General features: G+C 51.0%; 1 protein-coding gene across 4 annotated transcripts in view; it reads left to right on the top strand.

Moving 5' to 3' along the window:
* The window catches only part of PPP2R5C (protein phosphatase 2 regulatory subunit B'gamma), a 126,728-nt gene that overhangs the window by 13,067 nt on the left and 96,384 nt on the right, over window positions 1-17,277 (top strand). For all 4 annotated transcript variants that reach the window (XM_039884240.1, XM_039884237.1, XM_039884235.1 and 1 more), the window contains one exon: window positions 5,555-5,717. The gene's annotated coding sequence lies outside the window, so the exon portion shown is untranslated. Of the gene's footprint in view, window positions 1-5,554; window positions 5,718-17,277 lie in introns of those variants that run through there.

A 17,277-nucleotide genomic window follows, 5' to 3' on the forward strand; every position in this document is an offset into this window, starting at 1 on the left:
TGGTTTCAGGACAGCTGATCCAGTGTGATTCTGTGAGGAAACACCTGGACCAGGGCCGCCTGTCTGCGTTGGTCGCTTCTCGTCCTGCGGCGTTAACACCCGGTCCGCATCGGCACGGAGCCTTCGGAGCAGGCGCACCTGCTGGCGCTCAGTGCGCCGCGGCCCGCCCTGGCAGAGCGAAGGCCTGGGAATGGCGGGCTGGCAGTCATGGTGCCCCTTCCTCCCGGGCCTGTGCTGGCGCTGCCCTTGACCCCGGGGGTCACAGTCGAAAAGACGGGCACTTTCAAGGGCTTCAGTCTTCTGCTGGAGAGAGGCCCACCTTCCCAGCGTGGGAGGAAGAGAGGTCGGTGGGGGTCATGGGAGGAGGAAGCTCCTGATTCTCCCTGGTAGTGCTTGCTACCAGAGTGACATTGTGGCCCGGTGGTGGGGGGGGGTCCTGAAGCTGGGAGGAGGAACAAGGTAAAATGTCTTAAATCCAGTAAAACACACACAGCACAGAACTCACCGCTAGCGACAGCACGTTCATGGTGTGGTGCCACCAGCACCGCTGTCCAGTTCCAGAGCATTGTCATCACCCCAGAAAGAACCCCCACCCACTTAGCAGCCCTCTGCGTTTCCTGCCAAGCTGACCTTCTCCTCTCTGCGGACTCGCCTGTTCTGGACATTTCGTACAGATGGGGCCATACAACATGTGGCCTGTTGGGACTGGCCTCTTCCACCCAGCACGATGCTCGCAAGGTCCATGCGTGTGGCGTGTGGCGTGTGTCAGCACTTTATCCCTCCTTGTGGCTGACGAGTGCTTTGTTGTTCGTGTGTAATACGATCTGTCTCATCAGTGTGTGGACATTTAAGCCATTTCCATCTTCTCGTTATTGTGAATGGTGCTGCTGTGAATGTCAGTGTTCAAGTTTTTATTTGAACACCGGTTGTCAGTTCTTTCGGGTGTATGTATACCTTGGAGTGGGCTTGCTGGGGCACGTGGAAGTTTTAGGTTACACTTACTGGGGAACAGCCTGTTTCCCACAATAGCTGCGCCATATTACGTGCCACCAGTAACGTACGACGTTTCCAGCATCTCCACGTCCTCCTGCCACTTGTCCATTTTTTAAATTCCGGCCGCCTGAGTGTTCAGTGGTTTGTCACCATGGTTTCTGTTTGCATCTCCCTAATGGCTCAGCACGTCGAGCGTCTCTCCACGTGCTTGTTGGCCGTTTCTGGAGCTCCTGAGAGCGTCCAGCATATTCAAACCCCTCCCCCGGTGCCCTCTGCGCTTCTTTCTCCCCAGCCACATTTTTCAAAGGCACTGTGGCCACTCCAGTCCTCCCACGTCACCCTCCGCCCGCCACCGGCTCCCACGAGACGCAGACGTCGGCTTCAGTGGCGTTTGACGGACCCTCCTTCCTGAACGGCTTTCTTCCCGTAGCCTCAGTGGCGCCCCGTCCTCGTCCTGCCCCGCCGGCTGCGTCTCCTCGGCCCGCTGCTCATTCGCCTTCCGCCAGGCGGTCCCCGACTTCAGTAACCAGTTAGGCGGGTTGGCGCCAGAGTCACGTCTCGGCTCAGAGGCGGGTTTCCTGAGTGCCAGCTGCGGGGTCCGGATTCCGGGACCCAGCGTGAGGAAGGCAGGTGACAGGCCACTCACCAGTCTCACAGTCTCCGGAGCCGGGTGGGACAGACAGTAACCAGAAGACCGAGAAGAGGGGACTGCAGCTGCTGGTTGGTGTAACAAAGAGATAAAGTGGGGTCGTAGAGAAAGTGGGGTGAGGGACCCCTCATCCTGGACATGCTGAGGTCGCCGAGGTGCCCGACTCAGTGGGCTCACAGTTGAGCTTATTTCTGCCCATGTTTCTTTCCTGTCTCGGCAACTCGTCCCATGTCCACCTCCCTGTGGAGGCCAGAGCCCAGGAGTCCCCACCGATCCCCTCATCTCCCTCACCCCACAGTCCCACTGCCAGCCGGCCCCGTGACTTCGCCCCAGAATCTCTGCTCTGCCCCCTTTTCTGTTTACCTGCCTCGTCCCTGTGCGTGCCGGCGTCCTGTCTTGTCAGGATAGCAAGAAAGGCCTTCTCATGGGTCCTGGACTTCCAGGCCCTTCCATTCCCTCTCCACACCGAAGCCCGCGGGCCTTCGAGAAGGGGAAGCCTGTCCCTGTCGTTGCCCCGTCAGATCCTTTCACTGGCTTTGGCTTGCGCGTCAGATAAAGGTCAGACTCTTTAGCCCGGGCTGGTTGGCCCTGAGGGCGCCTGTGGACACTCCAGCCTGGCCAGGGGCCCCTCTCCCCTGGCTAAAAGAAAAGCAGCCCCTTGCTGGCGCCCTCATTTCATCAGTGAGCTGCCGCCTGAGCCACACACCCCAGAACAGGAGCTTACACACCCCACATGGAGCCTGGACAGGCAGACACAGAGACTGACATAGACACACACACAGACACACAGATACACACAGACACAAAACATACCATGGACACAGACGGACCTGGACACACACACACCTGGACCCGCACATGCACTGGACAGTTACACACACACACACATGGACCTGAGCCAGGGACACACACACATGAGGGGGAGCCTGGGCTGGCACAGGGGAGAACCAGACCACACCCTGGGACCTGAAGCGGACACACATGGGACACACATACATGGACCTGGACACAACACACACCTGGGCCTGAAAATGGACCACCTGTGGGGACCGCACACGGACCACAGAAACGGACCTGCACTGGACAGCCATGCACTGCCTGGACTGGGCCGGACACTTGCCTGGACATGCACGCACCAAAGCACATCGGATACACACATGGGGATGCTGGACACTGGACCTGGAAACCAGAGACCTGGGACAAGGACACACATAGGGGGATACAGGACGGACACACAGGACACCTGGACACACTCAGACACACTGAACCCCACACATGGGGACAGGCTCAGAGGAAGGCTCCACACACTTGAACCACACAAAACACACAGAGACCACAGGGACCCCACAGGCAAGACACACCCCCAGAAGCCACACACAGACCACACAGACACCGCCAGACCCACACACACACAGACACACCCTGCAGACACACACACACACTTAGACACAGACACGTGCTACAGACACACAAACACAGAGACACACAGACACAGAGACACACATGCCCTGCTCTTCTTCACCCACCCTCAGGGGAGCCCTCCTCACCCTGCAGGTTCCTTGGTCCCTGTCAGGTGTCGGGCAGCCTGTGTTTATCACAGACGTGGACAATATGGTGACCGAGCCAGACAGACCAGCCCCCGCGGCCCTGACAGTCCTTGCTGGGCGGAAAACGTCCACCTCATAACAAGTGAACTTAAAATGACAGCCGTGACGGTTACAGAGAGAAGCATGGGGCTGAGAGAGCGCACGGCAGGACACGGAGCTGACGGGGTGCAGTGGACGCCTCACCCTGTCTGAACACAGGGAATGGGGGTCAGAGCAGGCCGGGGCTGTGCCCAGCGCCGGTGGGCTCTGCAGACCCTGTCGCAGTGGGTTAGCGTGGGGGAATGGGACCCCGTCGTCTCTTCTGGAAGCTCAGTGCGCCTGGCCCTGGGAGAGGGCCCGGAGGGAGACGGAGGGGCGAGGCCAGTGGGGCCTGCGGGGCCAGAGGCAGGGAGGCGGCGGGTCTTAAGGGTAACTTGCGTCCTCAGCGTGCGGGCCTGCAGCGGGCTTCCGACGCCACGATTTAATTGCCGTTTTCTGGTTTCGCCAGAGCACCCGGTCCTGGCTAAATGCTCTGTGGCGGGAGCCGCACGGCCATCCCTGTGTTAGGTGTGAGCAGCAGGGGGCTCCCTGCTCGTGTGTGCACTCAGCCACCCATCAAGGTCACATGTGGGCAGCACTGGACTCGACGTTACGGAAAAACAAAGGAACACGTGAACTTCAGTCTGCTGGACACGTGTGTGCGTAACTTAACCTCTAGGAGGAGCTGTTCGTGCTGAAGGATGTACTGGGGTTTTCTAGGGGCGTCTAGAGAAAGCTGAGCAGAGATGTTTTAACTTGGGGAGTTATAGATGGGGTTGTTAAGGAAGAAAGACCCATGCTTTCCTGATCGGGTGGAAAGGGTGACATGTCGGGGGCAGAGCCCAAGAAAGTACGTGGGGAGGAGAGAGAGCCCAGGCCTTCGCTCCCCATAGGGGCCCCGTGTACGTGGAGCGCGCTGGCATCTTGGAAAACTCTTCCCAGGCATAGCATTCTTAAGCACCTTATTAAAAAGTAAAGCGGTGCATACTTCTTAGTAAATTTCATTCAAGAGTGGGAGCAGGTAGTTTGGGGCTCAGGTGGGCAGGTCAGCCCCTCCTTGGCCCCGCGTGATTTTAAGGGGCTTGGCGAGTTTGTGTTTCCAAGACGAGCAGACGTGCAGATTCAAACCCCATTTCTTTGGGCAGACCGGAGGGCGGGGCAGGAGCGGGTTCCTCTCGATGGTCGACACTCATCACCTGTCAGCACCTGTCAGCTGTCACTGCCGGGGGCCAAGCACAGCAGCGGAGCTCCACAGGGCGCCCTGGGCTAGGTGGTCCCCTTAGGCCTCTATGGATGACGGGACCCCCCACTCTGCTGCATGTGCCCTCAACCCTCGTCCACCTCCACTTGAATATTTGCGCTGCCCCTCACCTTGCCAGTCGGCTGCCCTTCGAAGGGCAGCACGGCACAGCACAGCTGTCGCCATGCAGCCAGGAGGAAGGGCACTTCCCGAAGTGCTTTTCTGTGGCCTTTACTGATGTCAGAGGCCGAGTGGGGATCCAGCAGGGCCAGCTTGTCACTCGGAGATGTTCAGCTACGCTGGCTGCCTGCCGCTGCCGTGCAAAGGGACACAAACGTAGAGGCCTAAAAGGACATTAGCTGTTCTTCTCCAGTCCTAGGGGTCAGAAGCCTGACATGGGGTTGAAGTTAGGGTGTCGGCATGGCTGGTTCCTTCGGAAGCTCAGAGAAGGATGTTTCCTTGCCTGTCCCAACTTTTAGGGACCACCTGCACTCCGTGGCTCATGGTCCTTGGCTCCGTCTTCAAAGCCAGCAGCGTGGCATCTTCCAGTCTCTCTCTGATCTCTGTTCCATCTGCTCGCTGTTTTGTCTTGTCTTATAAAGAAACTGTGATTACATGGGACTGACCCCGGTAACCCCAGACCACCTGCCATCACAGGGTCCTTAACCTCATCACATCTGCAAAATCCTTCTTCTTGAGTCAGGCAATGTAGTCACAGGTGCCAAGGATTAGGACATGAACATCTTTGAGGGGTTATTATAATCAGCCTATGCGCGTACATCGGCCTATTTGGTAAATGTTTAGAAGTCAAACGTTGAAAGGAAGATAAAAGAAATTAGATACATCTGTGGTTCGAAAGCTCGCATTCTAGAGGTGGGATGTCGCCTCAGACTCCGGCTGCGAGGAATTATGTTTATGTTGTTTATGGTAGAGTGGAAGCAACTGTCCTGGAGTAAAACTTAGTTATATTCTTTCCATATTCTAATTACGTTGTAAAATCGAGTCATGTGACGTATTCACTTGTTTTTGTTTTTATTTTGGAAACAGATTCCCAGCAAGAAAAACAGCCTTATTACTGCCCCGGCCACAGCATCCAATAAAATAAAAGTGCCAATCCCTCAGCCCATAGCGAAGAAAGAAAAACGGCAGAATTCCTCCAGATTTAGCATCAGCAATAATAGAGAACTTCAGAAACTACCGTCTTTAAAAGGTAATTTTTAATATTTGTCTTTTAAAGTTAAATTTTGCCTCTTTAGGGAGGAGTAACGTTTTGGTAGTTTGCTAGCTTCTTAGACCTTGGCTGCATTCATGTTCTCTAGGTTCATCTTTTCTCCTTTTGAGTGTTTTTTTAGATTGAATGCCATTAACTTATTTACTCAACTAGTGCTTTAAACTCCAGAGCTATTTAAGATAAAAACCTAATTGTGAATATATTGTTAGTATAATACACTAAAAAAGTAACAGAGGAGAGACTTAAAGTCTTTTCACACCCATTGTAATTAAGCTAGGCAGTGTTTAAGGAGTTGCTACAAGTGGAGTATTTGGGAAAACTGTGGTGGGATCTCTCGGGCTTTCTGGAATGGCAGGAGTGAGGGCCAGAACCGCAGTCCTGCGCGGACTCTCTGCTGTGGTCATGGGGATCACCTCTACCGGGGTTTCCTGTTGGAGGTGAATCAGGGAACAGTGCTCCATGCTTCTAATTTTCCGCAAAATGGCTCAGTCTCCCCTTTCCAGCCGAGGACGTTCCATCCCTAAAAATGCCCCTCTAGGAGACTGAAGTACATAAAACCTCATGGAAGGAACTAGGGGGAGGGCCCCAGAGTCAAACGTGAACTTCCAAAAACCTTTATGTTTGCTGCCCCTGAGTCAGGTGTGATAAACACAGACATTTGCATACCTCAGATGCGTAACGATGGGTGGGTCTCTAGCTTCCATCTCATGCGGACTCAGGGAGAGCCCGGAGGAGTGTCCCAGTGCCTTCCACACCGCGCAGGGCAGAAAGCAGGGCCGCGGTGCAGGTGTGCCTGCCTGGGCACAGGGCGCGGGGGTTGGGGTGGGCGGGGAGGGTGCTGGAGGCGGGTGCTTGTGGTTCGTGGACTGGCTTCCTGCCCCTCCCCTGCCTGGAATCCACTCACTGCAGTGTGAAGAGCTCGCATCCGCGTCCGGCTTGCCTGCGGTTTAGCCTTGCTGTGGGTCATATGCGTGCTGGCTCATTTTTGAGGAGTCTTCCCTCGCAAATAGTCCGTGCCTTTCTTACGCCGTTCATTCACTCAGCAAACTCTGTGCTGAGCACCCGCAGAAACAGCCCTGGTCTGGGACTGGGCCTGCTTTGGCGGAGCCTGCTTCCTGTCCCGATGGGGGGACAGCCAGCGGGAGTGGGGTGCCTGTGCCCGATCCCCTCCAGTACCCTCGGAGGCCGGCCAGGGTACCGGGGACGCTGCCGTGGAGGAGGCTTCCCATGACCACTCCCCGGCACCCATCACAGCCAGAGCCTGGCTCCCGCCATCGGGGCCTGTGCCCCGCCCTCGTACCAGGCGCAGAGGCCCAGGCCCGCGTGCGTCCTTCCCGGCTGCCTTTGCCTCTCCCCAGGGGTCCGCTCTGTCCCTCTCCAGGCCTGTTTCGCTAGCCCGTTTTCTCTCTCTCTCTCTCCGTACCGAGTGATGCTGACATGCAGATGCCCGCACCGTTCCCAGTGGGCACATGTCTCGTCGTGCAGCCGCACGTCCAGGAGGATTTCTCTCCGATCAGACCGGCGCCTTCACTGGTCTCGTTTGATCTGTCTTTCTCGGCTGCTGTCAACATCAGTGCTTCTGTATGTGTGTTAAAATAATTTTGCCTAGTCCAGAAAACCTCATGGAAGGAACTAGGGTGAGGGCCCCAGGGTCGAACGTATGCAAAGTTGTATGCGAAGTTGACGCAGAGTGACACTTGGCGATACGCTTCTCTCATCCAGGAAGGTGATATCGCCTCCATTTCTCTGGGGCTTGCTTTCTGGCTTTTAATAAGATTTTTTTTTTCAAGTCTCTACCTTTTTATTAAATTTACTCCTAAGTACTTTATAGTTTTTGTTACTCTTGTGACTGGGTTATATTTTTTCCATTTCTGCTTCTAATTAAATCTTGCTAATCTAATGAAAAGTTATTGGTTTTCTAATATTTTCTTATTCTGTCACCTTGCCAACTTTGCTTATTAATCTTAGTAATTTTTAAACTGGCATCTACATATGTAGTCCTGTCATTTGCAATTAGATACTTTCATCTCTCTTCCAATAGTTACGCCAATATATATCAGTTATGTTCATTTTATTATGCCGTTGGGACCAGTAACACAGAGATAACACAGATGAGAGCAGGCTTCCCTGCTTTCTCCCCTTTTGGTAAAAGGCTTGAGCATTTCCTTGTTTCGTGTGACAGTGGCCCTTGGTCTCCGGTAAGTCGCCCTTACCCAGAGTGCTGATGTTCTGAGGTCCACCTGCACATGGCTCTGTCCGGCCCCCGTTCTGGCTGGCTGCTGCCATGTTAGTGCACTGCTGCTGAATTTTATCAGATGCCATGTGATTTTACTCCTTGAGATGTTCATATAGCTGTGTGTCGATAGATTTTTCTGATTTCGGACTGTCCTTGGGCGTTACCGGACTGACCCCCAGTATCGTCGCAGTGTACGATTACTTGTATCTGGTTCAGTTGACTAATTTTCCTGAGTCTCTGCCTCTGTATTTATTGCATGAGGCTGGTCTGTAGTTTTCTTCCCTTTCACGCTCCTGTGTTCCATCAGATCTAAACTGTGTTGATACTAGCACGTGATCTTTCCCGACGGTGGCCTGCAGGTTCTACGCAGCGCTCTCAGGCTGCCATCTGATGGCAGGGACTGTACGATGCACCCGCATCTCGGCAGTAATCGGACGTGGATCAGATGTGGAGTAGCCTGTGTGGTCACGCAGTCCATGACACGGGGTTCAAGGTCATCTTGGAACTCGGCTGGGCCTAGCGCTTTCCTCAGTGATAATTCTGTAGATTCCCTGCATGGGGGTCAATTTAGAGAAGATCGTGTATGAACTCGTACATTATGTCCTTTAATGAATCTTTTCATTTTTGTCCACATCTGTGGTGGCGACGTCTCCTCATGAGTTCATTTATTCTTCTGACGGTTTTGTTTATCTCGGTATCCTCATTCATTTCCACCTTTATCCTATTGTATTTTATTATTTCCCGATTTGTTAAGTCGAATACAGAGGTCGCTTATTTTCAGTTTGTTTTTAATAATAAAAGAATTTAAAGTATGTATTCCTGAGTATAACTGCAGCTCTATCCATATTAGTCAAATCATAGATTTTTTTTAGTTTTATTGAAGCGTGATTTCATACTATAAAAGGCACTCATTGTAAACACCTAGCATAATGTTTTCGAGGCTCACCCACACTGAGTAGTTCGTTTCTTTCTACTGCTGAGTGATCTGTTAGATGAACATCCCACCTTCTGTTTATCTACGCACAAATTGATGAGCCTTTGAGTTGTTTTCTGGCTACTGCAAAGAATGCCGTTATGAACATGCACATCCAAGTCTTTGTCTGAATCCATACTTTCCTCTCTCTTGGGGGGACACCTAGGCGTAGAATCTCTGGCTCGTATGGTAAGCCGATGTCCCGCATTTTTAAGAAACTTGCTATACTGTTTTCCAAGGCAGTTTCACCGTCTTGCATTCCCGCCGGCAGCACATGAGGGTCTCGGTGTGTCCCATTCTCGCCGGTCCTTGCTGGCATCCGTCTTTCGGGCTGTGGCCCCTCTCGTGGGCACGTGGGGGCATTTCCGTGTGGTTTCGTTTCCCTAATGACCGCAGATGTTGCGGGTCCCTTCGTGTGCCTGTTAGCCGTTTCTGGATCTCCTTCAATGAAGTGTCTGTCAAAGTTTGGCCTGTTTTTAAATTGGCCTCCTCTTCTTATCGTCGTTGACCCTTGAGCACTGTGGGACACTCACCTCCTGTACAATCAAAAATTCTGTGATCTACTATATTCTTAGAATAAAGTAAGCGAAAAATAATAAAATTAAGAAAGTCGTAAGGAAGAGAAAATGCATTTACAGTATTTATTGGAAGAAATCCGGTGTAAGTGGACCTGGCAGTGCAAACTCATGTTGTTCAAGGGTTGGCCGGGAACGGTTCTTCACATCGTCCGGTGAGAGGCCTTTATCAGTCAGAGGATTTGCAGATATTTTCTCCCAGTTCACGTCTGGTCTTTTTCTGCTCTTTGGAGCACAAAAGTTTTGAAGTTAAGAAGTCCGACTTATCCCGTTTTTCTTTTATAGATCTTGCTTTTGGTGGCGTATCCAAGAACTCTGCCTAACCCAAGGTCACAAAGTTTTTCCCCTATGTTTTCTCATAGAAGTTTGATAGGTTTAATTCTATTTAGGTCGTTCCACTGTGTGGCCCCTGGCGTCAGCACGTCACTAACACAGTCTAGCGGGTCTTCGTACCTGGCAGCGTAAGCCCCTCAGCCTTTCCTTCATAACTGCCTTGGCTCTTTTCGTTTCCTTATAAATTTGAGAATCAGCCGTTCTCTAAGAAGTCCTGGTTGCTTTCAGCGGGGAACGGCATTTCAAGACCACTGTCTGGGTGCCAGGATCCCCGTTGCTACTGGAATGGTCGTCGTTTACCGGCCTTTTCCGTGGACCAAACTAGAACATACATTTGCTCAGGATATAGCACAGCAGGAGTTCATACGATGTTTTCAATTCGGATTCAGATTGACAGGCATTTATGTAACTTCTGTCTTATGTCTCCTTTCTGTCACTCCAAGATTTCTAGTTCTCAAGTTCATCAGAGATAATAGAATTTAAATATCAGATCGTTATTCATTTGCTTTACCCTACGTTACACACAGTATGTTTCTCAGAAAATGATACAAACATCATGACCATGCGATGATTTTAAGGGTAAAGGTTTTTGCATGTTTTCATTTTCTGCCCCTCCCCCCTTTACGGCTTTGCTCTTCCTGCCGTCGGGGCGCACGGCCGTCGCAGACTGTCTCCCCCTCCCATGCCTGTGTAGGCCGCGGCCTCCAGGGTCGAGCCCAGCACGTGTTTACGCGGCACGCGTCCCGTCGCCTTGGCCTTCTCCGCGGTAGATTTCAACCTCAGACGTCAAAGATTGTCTGGTTAGGAAACCCTGGGCGCATTTCGTTTTCATGAGTGTTTTAAGGATGTTATTCCATTTCCTCTGTAATAAAGCATTGCCGTCGGAGACCGATGTCAGCTTAATTTTCTCTCCCTTCCAAGCTACTTGGTCTGTTTGCTTTGAAGCCTAGATATTTTTTTTCTTCAAAGTCCAGTAATTTCAGAATATATCATTCTGGGTTGGTTTTTCCGTATATATGTCGTGTTATTTCAATACGTAGTAGCACATCTCTTTTTCTCGGATCATTATTTTGAGGATTTGTTCTGTTTGTGTGCTTTAGTTTTCTCCTGTGGAGACTCCTATTGTATGAATAATGAGTCTTTGCCTGTTTTTATATTTGTTGTTTTCCTCTTTGTGCTTTTCATTTGTTTTTAATTTAAATTATCTTTCTCTTTTTCATACTGTCCCTTGTAAGACATCTTACATTGGATTTATTTGCTCTTATATTCCTTCAGTGAATCTTCATTTCTGAAATTTTCCTTTTAAATCCTTTACAGAGTTCTGCTCCCTATTTCTGAGTTTTTCTGTTGAAGATTCACGTAGCCCTTTCACACGTCATAGGATCCTTCAGTGCCTTTTGGCTCATCTTGGAATGTGAGGTTATAATTTTCAGTGTCTTCTGCGGGATGTCTTTCTGACGTGCTTTTACTGTCTGCAGAGATGTCATTCTGTTCCTCGTTCTCTTTTTTCTCATAATAACTCCGTGTGGGACTTGTCTTTGATCCCTCCTGTTGCTTGTGTGTGTGCGTGTGTGTGCATGTGTGTGCGTGCGTGTGCGCATGTGCCGAGAGAGAAAGGGAGAGGGAGAAATTAGAGAGAAGGGACCTGGGCTCGAGCTTTGGTCATTTTTGTGAAATTTGCAAAAACAGGGCGGCTTACCCGCGCTCCCTGAGTCAGCCTCTTCCCCTGCTTCTGTCCGGACCTGCTCTCCACAGCTCCTCTCTGCCTTCCACGGTACAGTTGGGGTTCTTCTCCAGCAGTTTCTCCCCGGCGTGGCCAGTCCTGGTTGGGAGCTTCGGCTGCTGAGTTCTGCGGGTCCCCAGGCCCAGGTGGGCTGCAGACCCTTCGGACTTAGCTGTGGCCTTACTCTCCCCCTCTGCAGTACAGACCCCTCCCATTCTCAGCTGCTGCCCTCAGGCGGGCTCCCCCAGCTCCCTGGTCACGTGCTTCTGAGCTTGTGGCTCCGGAGGACAGCCTGGCTTCTCTGCCATCTCCTTCCCGCACAGACGCTGATGGCACGCGGGGCTGAAGCTGCTGGTCGTCTGTCTCCGCATGTTCACCTGTCTATGGGGACACGTTTTCACCTAATTTTGTTGTAGATCTTGCAAGTGGGCTTTTGGTTTTGTCGTCTTAGTTGCTCTGTCTGATCTTATGCAAGAATTTGGAGAGATTAAAAACTATGCCACACTTTTTTTGTAATTGCCAAAACTTGGAAGCAACCAAGATGTCATTCAGTCGGGGAACAGATAAACTGTGGTCCGTGCAGACCGTGGGATGTTATTCAGCACTAAAAAGAAATGAGCCATCAGGCCATGAAAAGACACGGAGCAACTATGGATGCGTACTACCAAGTGAAAGGTGGCGTTCTGCGTGATCACAGTCACGTGATGTTCTGGAAAACGCACAGGTATGGAGACAGTAAAAAAAGAACAGCGGTTACAGGGTTCGAGGGGAGGGAGGGGTGCGCCGAGCGCAGCAGAGTTTAAGGACGGCGAGGCCATTCTGTATGGTAGTGTTTGGGGGAATCCGTGGCATTTCGCGTGGACCGTAAAACAGAGCGAACCTTAATGTGACCGTGGCCTTTAGTGGGTCAGTGCGTGCCGGTGCTGGTCCATCGTTTGTAGCAAACGTGCCACATGATACGAGATGTTAGTGATGGGGAAGCCGGGGCGGCTGGAGGAGAAACGCACGTGGGAGCTCGCTGTATCTTACATTCGGTTTTCCTGTAAACCCGAAAATGGAAGTCTGTTCATTAAAACGAACAATGCTGCTAGTGCCAGATGGTTGAATCGGGCCCCTGAAGCCGTCCGCGGCGGCACCGTCTGTGCCCTCAGCGGGACAGACTGACCGCACGTCTGTCACTCTCCCCTTCGCTCCTTATGCATCGCAGACTGTCCGGGTCTCTGACGTGGGGGACCACTCTCCCGTTCGAACACATCACTTAGCATTTCCTTTAAGGAGAGTCCACCGGTGGCAAGTTCTCTATTCGTTTGCCCAGAAAACGTCTTTACCTTGCCACCGTCATTCTCGGAAGATGTTCTGAGCATCGATTGGCAGGTGGCGCCGTCTTCCTGAGGACAGCGAGGGGCAGGCGCTCCACAGCCTCTGGACCTGCGTTGGTGCTGAGGAGCCAGCATCATTCCGCCAAGGCGTGTGTGGTTTCGGACCACGGCTCTGATCTCTGTCCGTGCCCGTGACTTTTGAGCAGTTCCACTGCGAGGCGTCCAGGCGATGGCGGGGGCGGGGGGTCTTTGTCAGTCTTTTGGGGCATTTGTCTTGAACCTGTGGCTTGCTGTATTTCCTCAGTTGTGGAAAATTCCCGCTATTATTTCTTCAGTTGTGATCTCTACATTGGTCTCTTCTTTCTTTGGCTCTAATCGGATGTGTTGGACCTTTTTATTTACTGTCTTTCTTTACTCTTCATCCGTATTTCTCAGCCTTTGTGTTCACCAGAGTTCTCACATTATCCATGGTGAGGTCCAGTTTTTTTTCCTTAATTTTCAACTCATCACAGACTAATATTATATTATACAGTATAATATTATATTGTACAAATACAGGAAACATAAATCACTATAAAAATGAAATACAAAATGCAGCCACAAATTATTTTATTACTATAGTCAATACACATAAAATTGCCTTGTTAAATTGCTCTCAAACTTTCTAAAGACCATCCTCAGTTTCTGTTATCTCGTAGAGAATCTTCTGGTTCGTCTAATATGCGTTTCGTCAAACCCATTTATTGAGCTTTTAATTTTACAGATACACTTTTCCATTTATGGAACTTTTGTTAATCTGCACTGTGATTTAAAAAGTATTTTCCTGTTTCCTTGCAGATGCCATCAAACTTATCATTTCTCTAAGTATAGCAAGCACACCGCTTTATGTGTAGTCTGTGTCAGATGATTCCCAATTCTGAAGTCCTTGTCACAGTTGGCTCATGATGTCTTATTTCCTTGTGTACCTGATGATTTTTTATGCTGTGCTGGTCACTGTAGTCAAGTATTTGAAATAAATTGAAACCTAGAATAAAAGTATCTTCAACAAGGCTTTGTTTTCGCTCCTGCCAGACGCCGGGGTCACTGCTGGTCTGGGTGTGCCAGCAGAATCACAGCATGGTGATGACTTGTTAGCCGAGCCACTGGTCGGCTAAAACCGCCCCCTTTCTCCCCGGAACCTTCTTGGATGGAATCCGTCAGTGGTGATGCTGTGTGACCCAAGAGATAGTGTCATTATTGTGGGCGATGCGGACCGTCTGGTGACTATCAGAAGTGGTGCTGAATTTTACCCCTGTAATAGGGTGACGACAGGTGGAGTGTTGTACGGTGATGTTTTGCTTTGCACCTGGTGGGATCGGCAAGGTGCATTTCCGCATCCTGTCAACCGTATGCGAACGCTTTACACCACTTGGTAATCCTTGCCTGAGACAGTAGCTTCACTAGACATCTCAACATTTAATCTGGCTTCCTTCTGAAAGCAGAAATATTTCTTACCACCTGGAGAGTTTTGGTCATCTTGACACAGTCAGGATAAGTTGAATTCTTTGCCTTTTAATTATCACTTTCCCTCAAATGGTAAAAACTAAAGTGTTTTTTTCTTGGCTTTCCCTTTTTTGAATATTATTTTAGACTCAAGTATTTCATTAATATCGATGTATTTTAATCTACTAAAATCATTCTTTCTGATTGTAGATGCGTAGTATTAACTGGGTGCCCTTTAGGCGAGCTTGTGTGTGTTTTTTGACATGGCCTCATTTATTTTTGATTCCTTGATTTCTGGTACAGTAAGATGTCCCCAGACTTGTTCCTACCTTCCCCACCCCAGACTTGGAATCGGCTACTTTTCAAAGAGGCCTGATTCCTTCCAGTGAGAAATGATGTAAAACGGGTGTCCCCAACCCCTGGCCGCAGACCGGTACTGGTCAGTGGTCTGTTAGGAGCCGGGCTGCACAGCAGGAGGTGAGTGGCAGGTGAGCGAGCGAAGCTCCATCTGTGTCTGCAGCCGCTCCCCAGCACCGGCGTCACCGCCTCAGCTCCACCTCGGATTACCAGGCATTAGATTCTCATAGGAGCACCGGTCCCTGGTGCCAGAGAGGTTGGGGACCACTGATGTAAGACACCAAAATCTGAGTACTAAGGGTGCTTGTTGCCACTGGGCTGATACTGCTGTTAGGTTTTTCGATGGCGGGAGCTAGAACATAAATATCTATTATTTATGCATTCATATTGCTATTTCTAATTCCACTTTAACTCTATAGTATTTTCACTTATTCTTTGAATTTTCATAGTTTTTATCTTACACTGAAAAATCTTGATTTCTAACATCTTTGGCATAATTATTTCTATATCCTATTAAAACAATTCACAATAACAGTATCGATATTATTGCAAACAGTAACTTTAAATAGGCTCGTCTCATAGTAGAAAAAGCGGTTGGCTTTTGTCCGTTTCTTTCTGTGCGTTCACAAGTCTCCTGTGACCTGTGGCTTCCCCGTCCCTTCTCTGGCTCTCCTCTCCTGCTCAGCTTTGTTTCCTGGCGGTCATTAAAGCCTTGCGCCATGGCCATCGCTGCTGCTGGAACCGACAGGCTGCTTGGCCTCGTGGTTTGCAGAGTCTTGGCCTCCATCACCGAAGGGGCCAGACAGCAGGCGAGCGGCGGGCGGGCGAGCGAAGCTCCGTCTATTTGCAGCCTCCAGTTTCCCCCTCTGTGCGCCCAGCATCTGAAGGTCGATTGTTGTGATCACCAGAATCTCTGTAGCTTCCGCCACCTCTCGATTGCTTCCATCGTCACCAAATCCATTCTAGCCGTCCCCACTGCCACCGTATCCCCCGCCACCTTGGCCGCTGAAGTTTCCTCCACGACCAAAGTTGTCATTCCCACCAAAACCACCTCCGCAACCACCAACGAAGTTTCCAGAAGCTCTCCGACCCCTGTGGCCGGACGAAGCGCTGGCCATCTCTCGCTTAGATAGGGCTTTCCGTCCTTCACGGCCGTGGCCGTTCATGGCACGGTGTTTCTGCATGACCGTCTCGTCTACTGAGTCATGGTCATCGAAGGTTACGAGAGCAAAGCCCCCACCACTGCCTCAGTCAGTCATGATTTGTCACATCAGTGTTCCCGCACTGTCCTAGACAGCCTGCCAGGTGGGGTTCCGCAGACCTCCTTCAGCACCAGCCCCAGCCGTCCCCCAGTTACAAGGGCACCAGGTCCCTGAGACTCTTCTCTTGGGACAGCCCTCTTTGACTCCAGCTCTGCCATCCACCTCATGTGGCCTCGCCCTCACGGCTGCGTCCACCTCCGCGGTAGCACACGTGACACACCCAGAGCCTCTGGAGCCAGGGTGTTTGGCTGCCATCACCAGCCTGTGAGCGTCCCCACCGCTCAGAACGGCCCCTCGGATTCTCACCGGACATTCCGAAGCCCAGACCCCCGACGAAAAGTGTGCGCCGTGCAGCTCTTTGGGGACGCGCTGACCCCGCCGTGACGGCTGACCACGGGAGGGGAGACGGCAGCGTCCACTGATGGAAAGCAGGCTCCCGGTGTTTCCACTGGGATCCCATCCGGTTTTAAAAGCATCCGGGGCGGGTCGGCTTCTGCAGGATGTTTGCTCCTCCTGTCCGGGAGCCTGCTGCACCTCTGTGTTCAAGGTCATGTTATTCGCCTTAGCGTGTTTTTAGGTTTCCCGTATGTGGGTTTTGTGCATTTCTTGGTGAGTATATGCCCAGATACTCTGTTATCGTTGTTACTCCAAGTAGGGTCTTCTCTTCCGTGATGCCTTCTGAGTAGTTGCTAAACGTTTCTCTGTGTCTCTCACGTTCTGCGCCCTCACTGGGCTGTCTTATTGTTTGAAGCAGTTCTTGAGTTGATTCTTTTTGGTGTTCCAGGTAGCGAATTAGATCTGCACAGAAAGATAACCTCACCCTTTCGTTCTTAATTCTTATACCTCTGGTGTCTTTCTCTCGAGTTGACTGAAAATTCCAGTAAGAAGTTCCGCGTGATAGTGGAAGTGGCACGTTTATCTTATTCCTGACTTTTATGGAAACAGAAACGTGGTCGTTCACAACCATTTGTATTTCTGACACCCACGATCACCCCGCGGGTGCCCCACATTGGCAGCTCTTACAAGCTGAGCTGCGAATGTCTTTTGTTGTCGCTCTTCACGTCTTTGAACCTTTCCTGCAGCTGGATCCAAGGAAAGGACATCCTGGATCCAGGATCAAAGACCCTGCGCTTTCAAAGCCCTGTGGATACCGTCCGGAGAGGTGGCACCGTACACATGCCACCCAGGGTGCATGAGATGCCTGTCCCGCGCACCTCCCCGTACCGGCCACCCTCAAAAGCCGTAGTCATTTGTTAAGTGGAAAAAAGTGTTTCCTATT

The sequence above is a fragment of the Pteropus medius genome, unplaced genomic scaffold (assembly GCF_902729225.1).
Source record: "Pteropus medius unplaced genomic scaffold, Ma_sr-lr_union100, whole genome shotgun sequence".
Lineage (NCBI taxonomy): Eukaryota > Metazoa > Chordata > Mammalia > Chiroptera > Pteropodidae > Pteropus > Pteropus medius.